Source organism: Phalangium opilio, unplaced genomic scaffold (assembly GCF_054372755.1).
Source record: "Phalangium opilio isolate 3A_F unplaced genomic scaffold, DU_Popi_V2 ptg000217l_1, whole genome shotgun sequence".
Classification (NCBI taxonomy): Eukaryota; Metazoa; Arthropoda; class Arachnida; order Opiliones; family Phalangiidae; genus Phalangium; species Phalangium opilio.
The window spans coordinates 11,095,958-11,116,759 of record NW_028324218.1 but is presented as its reverse complement, the minus strand read 5'-3'; the positions used below and the strand labels follow the sequence as shown (position 1 = coordinate 11,116,759).

General features: G+C 36.5%; 1 protein-coding gene across 6 annotated transcripts in view; it reads right to left on the bottom strand.

Moving 5' to 3' along the window:
* Positions 1-20,802, bottom strand: part of ACC (acetyl-CoA carboxylase) — a 73,186-nt gene that overhangs the window by 52,084 nt on the left and 300 nt on the right. The window lies entirely within an intron of this gene.

Below are 20,802 nucleotides of genomic sequence, written 5' to 3'. Positions count from 1 at the left end.
AAACTATTCTCTCCAAAACTCGCTGAGGGCAGTTACGTCATCCTAACCCTGAGAGCACTCTTTGGAGCAGTCAGTGGAAATCGCTAATTGTCTTTCAGTTTCATAAATAAACTTAAGGGGTCATGCCTAAAACACTCAAATCATAACTCGAAAACAGTGGCCCGGACGGAAAAATGTCATAGAAGTTACATTTTCGACTGAAAATAGCCCAAAGAACATCCCCCTTAATTTATGGCACACTTATCATAAGCACTCTGTATACACTTGTTATAAATAAGATATTTTCATATTAAAAATAAATCTAATTATAATGTTTTCACGCCGAGGTATCGTCTCGAATCCTTGAAATTGTAATTTAAATAAAAAAAATTTCTTTTTTCCCAAAATTTGCAATGATGTTTACGTGAGGGGAAATCCCGATGTAATACCAGAGGTAAATCCCTGCGGGTCGTGCTGTTAATCTCAATGTTGATAGGCCCATTTTTTTCGTTCCTCTCAGACCAATATTAACCTAGGGTTTTTCGTAATAATCTCTTTTACTAGACTTGAAAGGTTTGAGGCTGTTCGTTTCAAAATTCTAATCCCCTATTTAAAAATTTCCCTGGCAAAAATAAAAGCTAATTTTTTTTTAAATCCCATGTATTGAAATCCCAGAGGAGTGGATTTGCCCAGTTTCTAGTCTTTTTGTCATGTTAAATTTAAAGGGTCTGTAAAGTGGCATCGTCGGGTGGTTAAAAATGGTTTGAACTACGTCAGAGGCACGTGACCGAGGAAAGGCGTGGTTCAAAGAAACTTTGTTTGTTTTATTTCGAAAAGTAGCACTTCGGGAAATTGGCGCTGCAGTCTCACGAGAAACAAGGACTAGATGCCCAGTCCCACTCCATATGGAGTCTTGGTATCTTGGCGTCACGTGGTGCCTGTGACGTATTTCGAATAATGTTTACCCGTCCGCCGATTCCCTCTTTGCAATCCCTTTAAACTTGTTTAAAATTCACTTCTCATTAGGTTTAAGACGATTAAAAGGGGGCTAGAGAAATATCTTCCTCCTTTGACGCGCGCCCAGATTACTCTGTTCTCCATTCCTGCTTCTAAAATAAAATCTATCCCTGATTTTATTATTCAAACCTTCATTAAAATAAATTCCACAATGTTTATGGTAAATTAGACGATAACTAACTATTAAATTGTTTACTTCAAAAATTGGCAAATTTAAATCTCTTGGCGTGACCCTAATTTTAAATTTGAATTTAAGAAAATTTGTTATGTTTTTACGTAATTTTAGTTTTAATCAGTTTTAAAGTTTAAAAAAATCAAAAACAAGACACGTGAAAAGGTGGTGCTCTTGAAATATTAATCTTGTTTGTTGGAAATTTCTCCTCTCGCTTTCATTTATTTCATTTCGTAATTTAGGTTGGTTGGCTCCTTTCGAAAAACTCGAAATCTGTTTATCTCCAAAGATTCCACGTTCAATTTCTTTTCAATCTTAAAATTTTATTTAATCTAATCACGTAACGACACAATTTTCTACCGGTTCATTCCATTTTTTTAAAAAAAGAAAAATTCCCCTTAGGAAATTTTAAGTCTATAAATAATAATTAATGACGTAAAGAAGGGTTTCTAATCAATGATTATATAAAAGTACAATCATTTTATTAAACAATTTACAGCGGGTTTCTGGTAAATCCACCATAAAATAAAGGGTATGTTCTTCAGGTTAAACTGAGTGGAAAGTGTAAAAAAACGGGGTCTAGAACATTTAGTTACTGAGATATGTGTTCCCAAGCATTGATAGGCCCCTAAAACTAGGAAATAGTGACACATGTGAAGTATTTAGCTTTTCTTTACCAGGCTAAGCACAACTATACCCATTTAATAGTATAAACTTCTGCTAGATAAAGGTTCAATAACGTTCTAAGATTGAAGACTATTGAATTAGCTGATATGTCTTAACTCCACATGAATGACTATTTCCTTGTTTTAGGGCCAGTGTTTGGGAGCACATATATCCATAATTAAATGTTGTAGACCTCCATGCATTCTTTGACACTTTAGACTCAGTTTGACCCAAAAGAACACACCGTTTAATATATGTTAGACTTAAATAAGGGATGATCTATTGTTTATTTTCAGTTCGACTAGATGAGCTTAGCACAGCTTTTAATAAGCTTGGAATTTAGCGCTATAGACGGCTTTCAATAAGCTTTTAATTTAGCGCTGTACACGGGTTTCAATTAGCTTCGAATTTATCGCTTTGCATGGCTTTCAATTAACTTGGAATTTACCGCTTTTCACGACTTTGAGTTAATATAGAAAGTTGCAAAATTATTACAAGTTCTACGTTCGGTCAGGGATAGATGTAAATGTAATTTTACAAGTAGGAATGGAGAACAGAGTAATCTGGGCGCGCGTAAAAGTCCAGGACCCCCTTCCGCGGGACGAGGGGTATGAAGGAAGAAGCGGGTCATAGCGACAGAGGTAAAAAGGAATTACGTATTTTTCGACATCCCCGTCATAAACGTCATCAAAACGTAGTTTAAGTGAGCCAATAAGATAATTTAAAAATTTCGTTACGTGTTGGAGGGAGGGGATCTACACTGGGCTATGAGTTGGATTGAAGTAAAAACTAACCGTTCTCCATTCCCACTTCTAAAATTAAATCTATCTCTGGTTCGGTTTAAAGTTCTTCTAGAACTAATTTCGTTGTTCAAGCAAATTTTAAAAAAGGTAATTTACGGTGCGGTGCGAGTTTATTTAATATATTTCAACCATAAATATACTTTTTTTTTTCAAGGAACAACTTCGAATAAACATATTTTTTCCTCTTAAAATTAATGCTTTAACCAGCATGGTGCTTAGTTCATTATCATACACACGTAAATAACACTTTTATAGATAATAAACATAATTTTATGATGATTTTGTAGCGGGCTACTGAAGTGACCTTGCCGAAGAGTGACGTATGGAAACATTGCATTTATTTATAAAGTTGCGTCCGATGTCGATATTGAGAGAGACCAAAGGGGTGTAGTTTAATTTGGCTCCTCCCATTTCAGTCAGAATGGCGGCAAAATTTACAGATTGGAAGGCTAGTGGGGCAATGCATCTGACTGGCTAAGCAGATTCATGACGTTTAATGCGGGATATTTTCACACTTTTGCCCACTACCTATTGGGAGGTTTTTAAAGGCTTAGAACCTTTTCAAATGGGTCGTCTGCTTGATATATTGTTAAGACGGAAAATCCGGTATGTGGATCCAAAGACATTAGATAGGGCTTCAACGTTACTAGTCCATCAAAGTCTCTGTGTTTAAGGCCATATCAAACATCTTTAGTCAAACAAAAGATTCTATTTCACTCTCGACTTTTGAAGTGTCTACAAGTACTAAATAGGGAGATTGTTGGAAACCCCATGTAGTCTGTAAATATCTTTCACTAAAGGGGGTAGAGATAATTGGCTGTGTTGTCAGGCCCTTTCGTACGTAGTGAAGTAATGATTCAAACTCAACTTATATTTTTAGCCACATCGTAGTATATGATAGGCTCTTAGTTTGACCAGAGCCGTAGTAGTAATAGTAGTAGTTGTGGCCGGAGTTTTCGTTTTCGTTATCGTTAGTTTTTAGCTTGAAAGGAACTTGATAGTTCCTCAACCCACTCATATGTGGAACTGAGCTCGGTTGGAGATTTTATTTTAATTAAAAAACTTTCCAGGTCGCAGACGGGAATCGAACCCTGGTCGCTCGCGCATAAAGACTCGATAGAAACCCCGAGTTTTCTTCCTTTAGTTTATGACTAAGGGCCCTCATTATTTGTGGGGTCGGATACTTGTGAATTTGTATCTGTGGGGTCGGATAGTTCTGAATTTGTAACTTTGGGGTCTTTATATTTCTTTTCTTTATATGTGTTAATTAAATGGATAACGATGTGGCTACTATTAAAGCCCAGGCTTGGGTCATCTTGTTTCTCTATGCAATCTTTTAGATCAACGCGGGGAGAGACGACAGCGTCAAATCCCCTTAGTAAAAAGTATTTATTCTAGCGTATTTGTTTGCAAAGTTTTAAGTATGAAAGATAAAAATATACACTATACAGTGTGGAAGAGATCAGAGCAACACCTACCTTTGTGGAAAACCCCCAAAACCCCTGACGGACTACTTCACTGCAGTACATTTTCGAGCTCGTATACAGGGTGTGACATGTGTCATTGTATGCAAATGAGAACGTGCAACAAGTATCATAGTGAATATCGTTTAATGATACGCACTTTGAAACGTTAAAGACCTACGATTAAGCTTAGGAACTAAGGCATCACACTACAAATTAAAGGGCTGTTTGGTAAACCCATCAGCGTAAATGTTCGATGTGCCTACCGTCGTGTTGTAGGCACTCTTCAAGACGATTGTCTATGCCTTGTATTACGTTTTCTAGCATTTGTGGAGTGATTTGTTCAATTGCGCTTCGAATTCTGGCCTTCAAGTCGTCTACATTTAAAGGTTCTGTTGCAAACACCTTCCCCTTAACATATCCCCATAAGAAGAAATCAAGTGGGGTTAGGTCAGGGGATCTTGCTGGCCACGGAATTGGTCCACCTCTACCGATCCAACGGTTTGGAAAGTGCTCAGTTAGCCATTGGTGAACATTGACCGCCCAATGTGGTGGCGCACCATCCTGCTGGAACCACAGGTCCCGCATCACTGCTAATGGTAATGCGTCTATCGCATCACTAAACTCGTGGCGCAGGAAGTGCAAATACCTGTCACCAGTAATGTTTTCCTCGAAGAAGAAAGGTCCGATGATTCTGTTCCCCAGAATGCCACACCAAACATTTATCTTCCATCGAATTTGATGGTAATGTTGCCGTAACCAGTATGGATTTCGTTGGGTCCAGTAATGTAAGTTATGTCGGTTTACCGTACCATCCCTGTGAAATGTCGCCTCATCAGAAAAAAGAACCTTTCTTAAGAACAATGGATCGGCTTCAATTAGCTCGCGCATGGTAAGACAGAAGTCTTGCCGTCTTAGGTAGTCATCGTCCGTTAAGGCTTGATGGAGGTGGATATGATAGGGCCGGTAGTGATGCCGATGTAAAATGGCAAGAACGGTTGAATGGCTTAGACCAACCTCTTCTCCGACCGCTCTACTACTAGTATGAGGATTGGCTTCAAAACGTGCTAGAATGTCGACTTCCCTATCATGATTACCAATTATACGGTCTCTTCTACGTTGACGGTCTTGCACGACGAAACTCCCGAAATCTCGTAGGTTGTATCTAATGTTCGTGAAGGTTCTTCGAACCGGCCTTCGTCGGTGTGGGAAGCGTTCGGCATAAAGCAATGCCGCTTGTTGAACGTTACCGCGACATTCACCCAAAATAAACGTCATGTCCAATTTTTCTCGGTTGGAGTAGGCTGCCATTCGTCTACGACACAGGACTTACAACGTTTATACGAACTAAGCTGCTAGTAACGACGCGTACGTTTGATTGAATAATGTGCCGAATTCTCAGTGCCGCGGATAATTCTGACCTTCGTAACCTCGTATGGATTCCTTATCTAAGTAGGCCAAAGCCACGAGTTTAGTGATGCGATAGACGCATTACCATTAGCAGTGATGCGGGACCTATGGTTCCAGCAGGATGGTGCGCCACCACATTGGGCGGTCAATGTTCGCCAATGGCTAACTGAGCACTTTCCAAACCTTAGGATCGGTAGAGGTGGACTAATTCCGTGGCCAGCAAGATCCCCTGACCTAACCCCACTTGATTTTTTCTTATGGGGATATGTTAAGGGGAAGGTGTATGCAACAGAACCTTTAAATGTAGACGACTTGAAGGCCAGAATTCGAAGCGCAATTGAACGAATCACTCCTCAAATGCTGGAAAACGTAATACAAGGCATGGACAGTCGTCTTGAAGAGTGCCTAGAACACGACGGTAGGCACATCGAACATTTACGCTGATGGGTTTACCAAACAGCCCTTTAATTTGTAGTGTGATGCCTTAGTTCCTAAGCTTAATCGTAGGTCTATAACGTTTCAAAGTGCGTATCATTAAACGATGTTCACTATGATACTTGTTGCACGTTCTCATTTGCATACAATGACACATGTCACACCCTGTATACGAGCTCGAAAATGTACTGCAGTGAAGTAGTCCGTCAGGGGTTTTGGGGGTTTTCCACAAAGGTAGGTGTTGCTCTGATCTCTTCCACACTGTATTTAAATTCTTTGATATGACAAAATAAGACACTCGAAGGCCGGCCAAGATCCTTACAAATTTCTTCAATACTTATTAAGGCTCAATTTCGCAGACTTTTCCTCTTCTAATAACAATATACGATATCAAAATTTAACACCAATATTTCCTTAAAACTTCTAAAAAAAGTCTGTCAATTCAATTCCTTTAAAATTGACTTCAATTCTTGACCTTGTGAAGAGTGAATATCTCAGGCGTTGTGACTCCACTCCTGGAGAAGAGAGGCGAGATGGGGTAGAATCCCCATATCTATAACGAAGCCTCTATACCGCCATCTACGGTACGGCAACGAAATCCTCCCAGCATTCTTACTTTATGGCTACTAGCAGAAGTAAATAACACTTCTCTTCGAGAGAAGTGTACTGCACAAAGCGGGGTATTGTAACATGATTCTTCCCAACATCGGAGCGTTTGGAGCAAGATTACTAAACCGAATCACAAACACGATATTAGCATTTAACTATTTGACAAGACGCGCAGGTGGATTTTTGTCACGCTAAAAGACGAGGTTTGTGTGTTGATTGCTGGGGATTTAGTGCCAAACAATTACAGAATTCACCCTAGCACGGTGCGATGCCCATCTGAAGCTTGATGAGCGGGAAAGCGAACAAAAAGGGTGAGCCTCTGAAGAATGACGTTACATGACTAAAATATTAAGAGGATACAGATTGTCATCCTTCTTTTATTATCCGTTCTGCTACTAGTAACTCCTCCGTCCCAGCCTTGTGAAGAACTCAACCATATATATAAGCTTAAGCGAATAATCCTCTATAGCTCCTACTCAGACATAGCAACTTAATGGCAGATTATGAATTTATGATATATGATAAGCACTTTTCACGCTTTAAACCAGAAATCGACTTGTTTATAAATTTAAACTTTCAATGTTTAAAAAGTTTATAAAATGAGATTTTTAGTTTCAAAGCTGCCAATTACTTTCTTGGGAAGTAGAAAAACACGTCAATCTTCAATTTTAATACCGTTGTTTATGAAGTAATTTATCAATCGCTAGCGACATCTAACCAACTCATTATTGAAATCTTCCCATTTTTTTACCAAGGTTATATGAGATCAGGTTAAGTCATAATATACTGTTAGCTCGCGTTTTGAACAAAGTATTTATGCAATTGCGTTATCTATCCTCTATAAATTCTTACAGTATTATGTGAATTTCAATTAAGTAGCAATTATTATGCAACTAAACTGAATTAGTATCTGCTGGAACTGATTTAGGCCACGATTAATTTAAAGTTAAAATTTACTGAAAATTTATTTGTTAGAAAAACTTATCTATAATAAATTAACTAGCTTGACATTAGAAAGAAAATGAATAAAAAAACGTTTTTTTTTCTGAATTTAAAAGTAAATTAAATACTTTAAAGGGAAGGTACAATTAAATAATATCATAGAACATTTTCTAATTTTCTAAATAGTAAACCAAACCTTTTGAATGATTTAATCACTAACAATTTGTAGGTGTGAAAATTAGTACATGTAAGTCGATCCCAGTACTAAAATGTATTGGAGGTAAAGGTTCCGTCGTGTAATACTAACACACTTTTTCTCACGGTGGAATTAGAAGTAGCGATATATATAGTTTTCAGACTAGGAGGATTCATACAATTTACATCAGGAGTTGAGGCTACCTGGTACTGTTCTTTGTCCGCCAAGTTGCCTGGTCTCCCTTTCCAGGCTTAATGGCTAGGGGTTCGCTGACCCAACCTTGAGAAGCTCAACCAAACCACTTCTTAAACCTTCCCCTAAGGTTACCGAAATCAACCATGCAGTTTTATCAAATTCGGTAACGAATTGTGACTGTGCATACAAACAAACATAATACAAACGTTTCTTACGGGGTAACTTCAATCTGAAAAGTATGCACGTACTGTAAAAACTACCCGGTGGTTTAAAGGGACTGGAAACCAACCAGGAAGAGTTTCCTATCCATGTAGACACTAAACACTGAATAGTCCTTAGGTTAATCAGTATGAAACATTCACGATGTGATTTTTCGCAACTAGTTTTTACGTTTTTTACATTTTAAAGCTAAAGTTTTATGGGTTTAGAACAGAACATTCTTTCCAGGCTTAATGGGTAGGGGTTCGCGGACCCAGCCTTGAGGGACTCAACCAAACCACTGTGTTACTGAAATCAACCATCATCGAGCAGTTTGATCAAATTCGGTAACGAATTGTGACTGTGCATACAAACAAACATAATAAAAACGTTTCTTTCGGGCTTAATATCTAGGGGTTCGCGGACCCAACCTTGAGAAGCTCAACCAAACCACTTCTTAAACCTTCTCCTAAGGTTACTGAAATCAACCATGCAGTTTGATGAAATTCGGTAACGAATTGTTACGGTACATACAAACAAACCTAATGCAAACGTTTCTTACAGGCTTAATATCTAGCGGTTCGCGGACCCAACCTTGAGAAACTCAACCAAACCACTTCTTAAACCTCCCCCAAGTGTTACTGAAATCAACTATGCAGTTTGACGAAATTCGGTAACGAATTGTTACGGTACATACAAACAAACATAATACAAACGTTTCTTTCAGGCTTAATATCTAGGGGTTCGCGGACCCAACCTTGAGGGACTCAACCAAACCACTTCTAATAAACCTTCCCCTAGTGTTACTGAATTCAACCAAGCAGTTTGACAAAATTCGTAACGAACAGCATAGAAACAACGTAACAAACAACATTCTCAAATTCATTAAAAAATCTCGTATTTTTCTTTACGTAACTAAATCCTTTTGATTAATTTATTACCTAATCTAATTCTAATTTAATTAATGGCTGTTTAACAAAAAATTTAACTTTTCCTTTAAATAAATTACAAATAAAAACCAGCTATTAATTGTTATCACGGACACATTTTAACGACAATTCAACAAGACTAATTTAAAATGAATATAAAAAAATTTATAATAAATTTACTTTGATCATGGTTGGACTCCGTGCTTAACGCTCCACCAGCGTGCATTTTTGCACTATGACACTTTTACAGTTAGTTGTATTTCTTGTTAATTATTTTAATCCTTAATCCTTCTTTTGAATTAAACACGCGAAATTTTTTTTCGAACCCCGAACGTTGTAAATCAAACTGTGAAAATGAAAATTTCCCTTTCGTTTAACGGTGCAATCCAAAACCCTTATGGACTCAAAAATATAGGTAAAAGCCCTGAGGCCAAAACTAACGTTAGATAGAATGGATTGAAGAAATTCTTATATTCTAGTTTTCCCGTTAACGTTTTCCAACTTTGGTAATACACATGTTGTAAAACTGACCTAAATATACACGTTCAGGCTTCCGTAACACAAGAGTAACTTTATATTTACGATGATTCTGGCCTTAAACTTTGTGTTATCAAACTTTCACTTGGGTTTAAATTTATAGGTTAAATTTCACCGAAATCGCAAATCGCGTAACGAGGTACTTTACCGTTACCGACCATACAAACTTCTAAATTTAAATTGCAATATTTTTTTACCGGCGTATTTTAAAAGTAGGGGGTGATAGTTAAATACGAAGTCAATATTTTAAGGAAAATAAATTTTCATTGGTTCGAACGAATATTGTCGTCAGATAATGTTACGCTACACGGACATGCGCGTATGTCCTCTTCGCGTGTAATTATGATTGTTATGAGTCTACTAAAATATTGAGGAAGTTTTCTCTAGAAGTAATTTAAGGGTAGGCTTTTGAGTTCGGACGGCTTTTGTTTTTGAGTAATTCTTTATCGTTTTGGGCACTACTCCAATCTATTGAGATTTGAAATGAGATTCGAGTTTATAAAGCAATTAATAATTTTTAATTATTCAAGAATTGCTTACTAAATGGATTTTGGTTTTAATTTTTTTTTAATATCTGGGGAATTTCTTAGGTTAATTACTAATATAATGAACGAATTAAAATAATTAGTTATTGTGATTAATATAATTGTTAATTTAAAGGGATAGTAACACTTAATTTCGACTGGCATATTAAAGGTTTTGATTGATTTTTAAATACTACAAAATTTGATTTTTTTTTGTTTCAGGAATTACTAAAGGTTATTAAAAATATTAAAAAAGTGGTAAAAAATAAAATTAATTAGTTCTAGTAATTAATATAATTGTTAAAGGGATAGTATCGCTTAATGTCGACACCTAAATTGAAGGTTTTGTTTGATTTTAAATACTAAAAATTAAATTTTTGGAGGAATTATTCAAATTATTTAAAAAATATTGAAAAAATAAAAAATAAAAATAATTAGTTATAATGAAAAATTAAAAGAATTAGTTCTAGTAATTAATATAAATGTTAAAGGGATAATATCGCTTAATTTCGATTGCCAAATTAATGGTTTAATTATATTGGTTTTAGTTACGCCCTTTTTAAAAGTAAATAAAAAACTAATTAATATTCAATTCTATAGGGTTTGGTGCTGATCTATAATATGTTTGAGATAATCAAATTAAATATGAGTTTTTGATCACAAAAATTATAATAATTAAAATAAATAATTACAGAAGTTTTTTCAATATGTTTAAATTTAAGGTTTCCCACAGTTCGGTTCAAATCGGTTTTGGACTAAAACTGAAACTGAACTGAAACTTTCAGTTCAGTTTTCAGTTTTAACTGAACTGAACCGAAAACCCCTTCAGAGATTATCAAGAAGAAAAAGACAGTGTCAGAGGCCCAAAATACCCAGATTATAACTATTAACCGCTAACATTTTCTACTACTACTAAGTATTTTGGAATCGTGAAGTGCCATACCTCAAGAGTCATGTTTATTTCACTAACTACTAATTATTAAGATTGAACTATTTAACTTTGACTATTTAACTAATTATGATACCTTTTTAGTTACTAATTATTGGCCTGATTTAGCCTGTGTCTCTCTTTAGAGGGTCCCAGCTAATCACGGGACTTAAATTAATAGCTTATTTCTATGCATAATTAAATATACGCGACATAAATGATGAAATATACTCGACACTAATAAGGTAACTTTACGCGACACATCCCCCAAAATATCATACAGCATGCCATACTAAACGATGCCAGTTTTCAATTGTTCTACTAATAATGTATCAAAAGAGTACTTAACAACTCTACAGTTCAGTTTTTATCAGTTCAGTTTAAGAAATAAACCGAACCGAACTGAAAACTGATCAGTTTGGAGATGTGCAAACTGAAACTGAACTGAAGCAATCAAATCAGTTTAGTCCCTAAACTGAAACCGAAAATAACTGAACTGTGGGATACCTTATGTTTAATTATTGATCTCAAGGAATGCGGTGTGGTTTCAAAGCATGGAATTATATTAAAAATTCGGAAACATCTACCTATACTTTGTGATTTTATTTAACCCTATTAAAATTACTATAAAACATTTTTTAAAGTTCGGTGTCTGACCGAATATTTCGTCTTTGGTAGACTGGTATCGTTAGTGTCTTTGAGATGCTACTTTTTAACCCTAAATGAAGCAACCCATGATGCAACCTCCCTTGCTTTCTTTAATGGTTTATTAGTATTAACTGAACTTCGGATGTAGAATTTCCACGAAAAGGGCAAACTAAAGTTACGAACAGTAAATTACCGACACATCTACAGCATTTAATTTTTAATTTGATACATTTTATTTATGCATTGGTGCCACAGTCATCTTAGCAATTTACAGCTCTTCTAACCACAATGAAACTAAAGAATTTCATAACACGATTGCATTTTATATGGCATCTTTTGTTTTGTGCACTCAATTAACAGACGATGAAGGAAACAAAATTTCTTCTAATGTATGTAGTTTGTGTATAAGATTATTATAAAATATTTTAGGTATTTGCAAACGATGTGTCCTTGGACTGCATATAAGGTGTCGTGAAAAAAGTCGAAAAAAAAAACACTTTTGTGGGTCACTGAGATTCAATTGCGTGGACGTTCATATACACTAAAGTTGTATATTTTTACACAAAACAACTTTAAATGTCCACGCATTTGAATCTCAGTGACCCACAAAAGTGTTTTTCGACTTACCCGGGATAGAGTTTTTTCTTTTTTGATCAAAAGAGCGTATAAAATGATGAATATATCAATTGAAACCATGTTTCTATAAACAATATTAAAGAAGCTACCAGCAGTTAAGTTTCCGTAATGGCGCGTAATAGACATTACACGTTAGGCTATCCCGCGAAGCACTAGGAGTGCCTCTATAGACCTTTTCGATGTAAAAAAGTGGGCATCTGGACTTACAAGGCGGTTGTTGCCATCCGTGACCCGTCAATGTGCACTCTAATGATGCAAAAACACTACAACGCAGGCAAAAAAAGCAAGGTGGAAGGCTAAATTTCACTCTCGTGTTTTTCCCTCTTAGTTACATTGAAATGGTCTTTCAACTAATCCGTCAGGTGGTACTAGGCGACCAATAGGGGTACTTTCAGTGGATACTATGGGCATTTTTGAGTCGAAAATGGCAATTTCAATGCAATTTTGCCATAAGGGTCACCCTATACAAGTCATGAATGGAGTGTTTTAGGGATTTTCTTAAAGACTGAAAGGCTATGCTAATTTAATTATAACACTCAGGGATCAATGTAATTTTAGAAGCAGGAATAGAGAACAGGGTAATTTGGGCGACCACCTTTCCCGGTACGGGGGGGTATTAACGAAGAGGCGGGTCATAGCGACAGAGATAAAAAATAACTACTTATTTTTGCCTTCCCCGTCAACAACGTCATCAAAACGTAGTTTAAGTGAGCCAATAAGATAATTCAAAATTTTTGTTACGTGTTGGAGGGAGGGGCTCTATACTGGGCTGTGATTCGAACTGAAGTCAAACCGTTCTCTATTCCTGCTTCTAAAATTACATGGATCCCTGTAACACTCTAATCATAACACGTTTGTTGTATCCCTTAAGGCAAAATGTCATAGAAATTATTTTTTCGACTGAAATTTGATTGCCCATAGAAACCACTGGGACTGTTCTTCAGACCTACCACCATTGTTGGAACATCCTTTGTACATATTTGTTTTTTATCAAACAAATGAAGGCCGAGAAATTATAAATCAATTGTTATAACCCGTATTCTTAAAGAAGGGAATGAGCTCATTTAAGCCCCATATTCCATTGAAGATGATTCGAACTTCAATGTACACACAGATAAATAATATCAGAAGTGGATAATAGAAGAAGGATGACACTCTGTACCCTCTTAATACTTCAGTTATGTAACATGATTCCTCCCAGGCGATTGAGCCCTCTTTCTTTGCTCTCCTGCTCATCAAACTTCAGATGGGCATCTCACCGTGCTAGGGTGAATTCTATAACTGTTTGGTACTAAATCCTCAGCAATCAAGCCACAAACGTTGATTGTCTTGACGTGGGACAAAAATGCACAAGTGCATGCATGCGCCTTGGCAAATAGTTAAGCGCTAATAGATATAGTAATGAACTATTTATCGCGTATGTTTGTTCGGTTTAGTAACCTTGCTATAATAAATGTTAAGGGATGTTTATAAGAATCATGTTACAATTACCCACACCTCTTTGTGCAGTACACTTCTCTCGATGAGATGTATAATATATACTTCTGATAATATTGTGGAGGCATTTACAGGTAAATTTGAAATACCTATGCTATTTCGTGAATGAAAAGACGTATTTTCTAAGCGGTTTTCGTTTCGCAAAATGTAATAACAAGGAAAGGAAATACATAAAGTCGATAAAAACATGTTCGATCTGTGCCAACTCTAATGTCCTTATCGTAGCCTCTTTGAAAAGGGTACATGAGGAAAATATTGAAAAATAAATGACAAGGAAGACGCGGTCGACGTGGTCAAAGGTTACTATTTTATTGTGAGTAGAAATTTACTTGTACGCAAGTTTAAGATTTCTCTATTGTGATAGATTTACTTTTTCTCAAATTAAATGTATGCTTTGAAAATACAGACTACTACCCTTTCCGCTCGATGGTTTTATGTAAATGTTGTTAAAGGTATTGACTGCAGAGTCAAAATCATATGAATTACGTGGACTACTGCCATGGATAAAGCGTTAAATTTGTTTCGTAATGTACAAGTACACGTACAAAATAGGAAATAATTTCAGTAAATTCTTTAGCAATGAGAATAATTTCATAAAAAATTAGAATTTTATAAATTATATTTTAAGTTGTGGTGTGTTTGTTTATTTGAATGTTTGTAATTCTTTATGCATAGTCACATTATGATAACAAATTTGACTGAATTTGATGGTTGATATAAATCACACTGGGGCAAGGTTAAAGAACCCTTAGCTTGTTAAGAACGTCGTATTCTAATTTTAGACCCCTAACATTTTAGCTCTATGAATAACCCCTAATTAAGATTCGTTTTCACCTTTTTCAGATAGTGTCATTTGATTAAACTAAACCACAGCCGAGACTAACTTTGAAACACGCCGGGAAACGCCGAGTAGCTTAGTTAGTTAAATCAAGAAGCGATATCTAGTTTACTAGGGAGTTGGTATAAATTTCTAGCTTTGTCTGCAGTCCAAACGTAGGTCCGAAGTTAATCCTCGCCTCTAAATTACAACCAGCATCTCATTGGTTCTTGAAAACCCACGTCAGCACGACGCGAATGCCGAAAATTATAATATTTTCCGACTGAGGAGGGGTGAAATAGCTCGGCCTCCTTTACGTCCCCCCTTGTATTTTGAAAGGGGTCTGGGACTATGGCGCGCGAATACTTAGACATATTATACCTTCTCCTTAGTAAACTAGATATCGCTTCTTGGTTAAATATAAAGATCAAGACTACCTATAGCAAAAGTAAATAGATATCAAAAAGTTAATAGCTTTAAGTCAATCATACCTTCCCGCCTGCATGCTATGTAAAATGAGTATCGAGTATCACGTGGCTTGCTTGTAACCAATAGGATGTTCGCATGACGTCATAGAAGCGACAAGAGATATTGGAAAGCAGTACAAATTACTGAGCATCATGGGACTAAATTTAGGGCAATATCATTGGTAGCCGTAGTAGTGCGGGTAATTGCTGAATTATGGTAAATTATCTTAAAATACTAAAGTCTAAATAATAATGCCGCGTAAAAAACGATTTTAGTTTCGCCTTCGGTATCGACCCAGTGCAATTTTTATCTAAAACCTACGAATAATACCATAATACCGCATACTCTTCCATCATGTTGCAAACAAAAGTTTTCAAACGTCCTTGGCTCTCCCAACATTGTAGTATTGTTTTACGTTCATCTTTTTGTTTCACGAATTCGTCATAATCATATTCCTTATCCATTTTTCATATTACTATTTTATCACATTCATAGGCAATCACATGTAGTCTTCACCGATTTTGTACTAGGCCTAGGCTATACCACTGCCTTCTCTAATACTAGGCCTTGAAATGTACAACAGAAGCATTTTTTATGTGACATTTTGAATTTGCGCTTAGTAACCGTTAGATGGCTCTTTTCTGAGGCGAATTTTCGCGATGACGAAAGTAAATTGGTACTGCGCAGTCTCGTGATGTCACGTCTTTCGCTTATGGCGGACCAGGAAGGGAAATAAGGATTTTTTAAACTGGACTAAATAACCTGGTCCGTGACCATTGATCAGGGCACATCGTCTGCTAAACTAGAGTAGTGGATAATTAACATATTGGAGAATGTCTGTGTCCGAATTCAGCTGCCAAAGAAATCTCCTCCTACCTCTCCTAAGCTCGCTCATTGGGTAATCCAAATCAAACTTAAGGCATTTCATTGGCAGTGGCAGTTTTTGGGATAAAACTTAAGGGCTGTGATGGGTTGAAATTTCCATGCAGACGCCATTGACACGTGTCAAAACATACACCAAATTTAAACTAGTATTTTTCGAACTCGGAAACCGTTCAGCATCATGAACCGGTTTAATGACCGGTTTTTTGCTTTGTTTTTCGAGACGAACTTAGCGGATTACACTTCGTCGTTGCTAACAATTTCCCATAGTTTTGAATTTGCCGCCAGTTTAAAACCTCATAAAAGCGACAACTAGTGGCATTTGTGAAATCCTATCTGCCACCTCCCTTTTATTCGTATTTCATGGCCTAGTATTAGAGAAGGCAGTGGCTATACTGTTACAGAATCACAGCAGACAGCTGATTGAAATTACCTTTAGAACGCATGCGCGTCGATTAAACCTTCAACAACCCGCACTACTTTGTCTGAGCGGCGCGACACTAGATACGTTAGGTACATGTCAAGTGGTTCGCTAGGTGCTACGCCATTTGTGAGCTGCCGCGGAATAGGAGCGGGAATCTCAACTTTCATAACGCGCCCATGCCGGGGAGATATTAACTTCTTGTTTATAATCTATTTACTTCTGCCTATATAGTCAAAACGCAATTAATAATTTATTTTTAACGTGGAATTTAGATAACAGTTGGATGAAACGTTTTATATCCACTTAAATCTCGGTTTTAAAACAATGTTTGTAGAATCAAAAATTAAACAATTTGAGTAGTATTGCAAGCTTATTTTTTTATATACTTGGAAGCTGAAATTTTACTACAACATTTTTCTTACGTAGAATTTGGCTCACTAAGAAAACATTTTCAGATCCACGCCACGGCCATCTTGAAAAATGGCGGATAGAAATGTATTAGCGGCCAGAATAGTAACCGGACCGTTTCATACATATAAAGCCTTTCAATAGTGACTTTACAAGGGCAACGCCTGGAATCTTTCCTTGTATGCGAAGGTAAATGTCGTGTTGATGGAATCATCACTGATTGGCATATTAATTTACATTTTCTTTTTAAAAGTGCCAGAATATCTGATTAAATAGGCATGGATTTCTTAGTTAAAAAAATAATTTTAATAGTTCTTGACTTCTTGCGCTTGCTATCTACCACTCTATACTATGAGAGGAGTATTCAAAGACGACTGTCGTCTCTGTTTTTCCTTAATGCTGGAACTGTGCACCGACGCCCTCTAGTGAGAAGTTTTGGAACCAGTTGAAAAAAGGGAGTTTTAATTACATACAGCCGCCACACGATAGCGACACAAAAGGAATAATTAATGTAAAATTTCCTCTCACTCACGAGAAAATAATAAGAGTAAACGCAGGTCGCTACAGAGAGAAACCGAAACTTATTACTACTAACGGGGCGATCAAAAGACAAAACATCACGCTTGACTTGTTGAGAAAGGAGAGTAAATGACAGCAATCAACACTTTATACGGCCTTAACTCCAGGTCATTCGTCATTTTCTTTGTCAAATTAGAGCGATGGGAGATAAATTTGAATGGAAAAAGGGTATACAAGATATAATTTCCCCCACCATTGGCTTTATTAACGTATATTTCGTCTGCTTGAAATCTTGAACAAGCCATTTCTGGGCCTTCCTGCTTGAATAAAGGGGGGACGTAGAAACCCCCACCTCTGACGTCACGCATAATGTATTTGAACTTAGAAACCAAGTGATGTGGTGATATTAATGTACCTAGCGGCCTGGGAGCGTCGAAGCCGAATGTAAACAAGTTCTCTTTAAGTGTTCTGAACGAGTAGACCTAGGGTCAACTGTTGTTCTATACATGTGAATAGGAAATGAAACGCTACGAAGGAGGAGTGGGCGGTTTAACATAATTTTAAGCCCTTCCCCTTACCTTCAATCAGATATTAGTACGGGGTCTATGAATTCTTAAAGATTCGAAGAAGAAAAAATCTATGAATTGCTGACTACATTAGGCATTAAATTATTATTATTCCCATATGGTAAAACCAGGGATAAATTTAATTTTTTAAGTAAGAATGGAGAACGGTTAGTATTTACTTCAGTCCGACTCATAGCCCAGTAGGCCTATAGAGCCCCTCCCTCCAACACGTAAAGAAAATTTTAAATTATCTTATTGGCTCACTTAAATTACGTTTTGATGACGTTGCTGATGGGGACGACGAAAAATACGTAGTTCCTTTTTACCTCTGTCGCAATGACCCGCCTCTTCTTTCATACCCCCCACCCCGGTCACGGGGAAGGGGGTCCGGGACTTTGACGCGCGCCCATGTTCTCCATTCCTACTTCTAAAATTAAATCTAGCCCTGGTAAAACTGATTCAATTTAGTATGGCTCATACAACTAAAAACCTTCGTCTGACAAAGAGGACAAAATTTGAATTTGGCAATCGGGTTATTAATCCATTAAACTAGACTACAACAATAACAATAAACTTCCGAGAAGCAGATCACTAACACTCCTTTCTCAAACGACGTACAACTCAGCTGATTAACTAGGCCTATGGTTTAATGATATTAATCTTATCCCCAGAATTATCCACGTAGCAATAGAGCCTTCAGAAACGCAATCACTCGAATTTTAAGAAACATACTAATTCAGAGTTCTTGAGCAATATGCTACACGTTAGCATGTTGGGAAAGAAGTTCTATTGCGATTTTTTTAAAGAATTCAACTTCCGGATAGAGGCTTTAAATGTGGTCAAAGCTATTAAGATATTTGAGGAGGGAAGTTTGATACTGAAATGGCATAGTTAGAGGCCATCTGTGGCAGTGACTGTTTAAAAATCCCAGCATGCTTTTCAAGGTTGGGCATTCTCGAGGACAGCTAACTCTCTGTGGAAATATTTTACTACCTCAGTCTTGTGTAAATAGTAGTTCTTGTTGCTATAACCAGGTGGAATCTAAAGCTTATACCCAATGTAAAACCGGGGTACTCTGGGTAAATTTTACGCCCAAGCACGAGAAAGGCCCTCTAGCGTTGTAGAGTATGCTACTCCAGTATAAACTTTCCTTCTCCTAGGTTTGGCAAATATCTTTTATCAAAAATAAATAAAATAACAAAATGTTTAAAACCTGAAAATTTTCCTTCTTGCCTCTTTCAGTGGATGTTATTATTGATAGTTTGTTTCTTCTTAATGATACATTTCTTCATTGAGGTGATTAAATTATTTACGGATGTCGCGCCAGTATTATCGCTTGCTAGTTATCAGAGGACCAACTAAAATCATATCTCTTCTATTGTTTTAGATAATTAGACAATTGTCTCGTATTTATACTGATATAGGCCTAATGATGTTGGTATTGTATGTTTCACATTCTTGAGTAATTATGCAACTTATCGTAATACATTGCCCAATAAACAGAAGATACAAAGTGGCTGCAACTGATTATAAAACGTGGCAGATTTGTCCGTTAGATGTCACCGTTTCGGTATACATGCAAAATTTCGCGCGAGTAAGAGGTTTTTAAAGGGAGTAGTACGCAATTCAAAGTTTTGAGGGAAAAAACGTACGATACCTTCGCCCCTGGTTGTTTCTCAACGTAACTAGCGCCACATGATATCAGAATATATTTATTTGGCCCACTCTTAGTTCTTTTCTTTAATCGTAAAATTCACTTAGAACTGGAAACGCAACTACTTAAAAAAACATTAATTAACAGCTAATTAAACTAAGTGCATGAGTACAAGATCTTTGGATTTAATCGAGGATTTAATTACTTAATTTGATTGTGTCATGGACTTTGAATTTCGAAAGAAGACGAGATATATTGTAATTATTTTGCTATCCAGAGCGCAATGAGCGTAACGGAATTGATCTCATCATAAGTTTATGATCTACCATTAAGTTTCTATGTCTGAATGGGATAGACACTAAATAAGTAGTTTTTACCAGGCTGGGAAATAAGGAGTTTTCCAAACTGGTCCTCTAGTCTTGTTACCCCTAGTGTCTTGAATAATTAAACTAGTATTGGATTTGGAATTTTTAATTTTGTCCTTCGAAATAAGGATTTTTTCAAACGGGTCCTTCAGGCTTGGGGCCTCTGGTGTCTTGAATAATTAAACTAGTCCCAAGGACCAGTTCTCCTAACTCAATGTATTTCAGTTGAAATTTTTAAAGTAGACCTTGGGGCCAGTGAGGTACGGGATTTGAATTATAAAAGTGGTCCAAAGAATTAATTAATTAGTTTTGGAGTTGTAGACTGTAAGCCTGGTATAAAATATCTGCATGATGTAGGGTCAGTAGCCCTAACTTGGAACAGCTCTAATTTGGAACAACTTTTTTAAAATATTCATAATTTAAGTTTGGGTGCATGAAACAAATAGTTTGAGGACTAATATTGAAGACTGAAAATCCCTCTAGCGTAATACGGCCCCAAAGTCTCTACCATTAAATCCAGAGGTGATACAACCATAATTAGACAATCTCATATTTTCAGAGATTAATTTTACCTAAAACGAAGGGGAAGTTCTTCCAAGGGTCTACAGAAATAAGCTTTCACTACCAATAGTAAATAGAAACGTTTTGAATTATTAAATTAAATAAAACGATATCAAATTAGGCCTAGGGGTTATTCATAAAGATAAAGTGTCACGGGTCTAGATTAGAACGTTCTTTACAGGAATTTATGGACCTAAGCATGAGAAACTGAACCAAATCACATGTAAAACTTCCTGCTGTTACTGATAGCAACCATGCAATTTTGTGCTCAAATTCCGCTAGTAATTGCAACTATATCCATAAATAACAAACAAACATACGAAAGAACCACTTTCTCAAATATGTATATTAGAT